Raw genomic sequence first — 434 nt, 5'->3', positions numbered from 1 at the left:
GTATATGATAGTATGACGGAAATGTGAGGTTCCACTGTATATGATAGTATAATGAAAATGTGAGGTTCCACAGTATATGATAGTATGATAAAAATGTGAGGTTCCACAGTAAATGATAGGTTTTTCGAATTTATATTTATTTTCCGGATCTTGCTTTTTCACGAGCTCCTAAAGTATCTAAAATTCCGACTAAATTCTCGATTCTGGCCGCGTGGAAGAATCGGTATGATTCAACGACAGTTGGGACAAGAATGCCCAAACAACCTGCATTGTATTAAAATAAATTATTACTTCACTTAACTAAACACGATCGTTGGCATGAATAATAAATAAATACATAATATTAAAGAATTTGATGATAAAATAAAGGAGAAATTAGAGTTAATGTTCGTTATTTGCACCTCAGGAAACTCTAAAATATGAATAAAATAAAA

Source organism: Halyomorpha halys, unplaced genomic scaffold (genome assembly GCF_000696795.3).
Source record: "Halyomorpha halys isolate HHAL.00 unplaced genomic scaffold, Hhal_1.1 Scaffold220.1, whole genome shotgun sequence".
In the NCBI taxonomy this organism is placed as follows: domain Eukaryota; kingdom Metazoa; phylum Arthropoda; class Insecta; order Hemiptera; family Pentatomidae; genus Halyomorpha; species Halyomorpha halys.
This window is presented reverse-complemented; position numbering follows the sequence as displayed.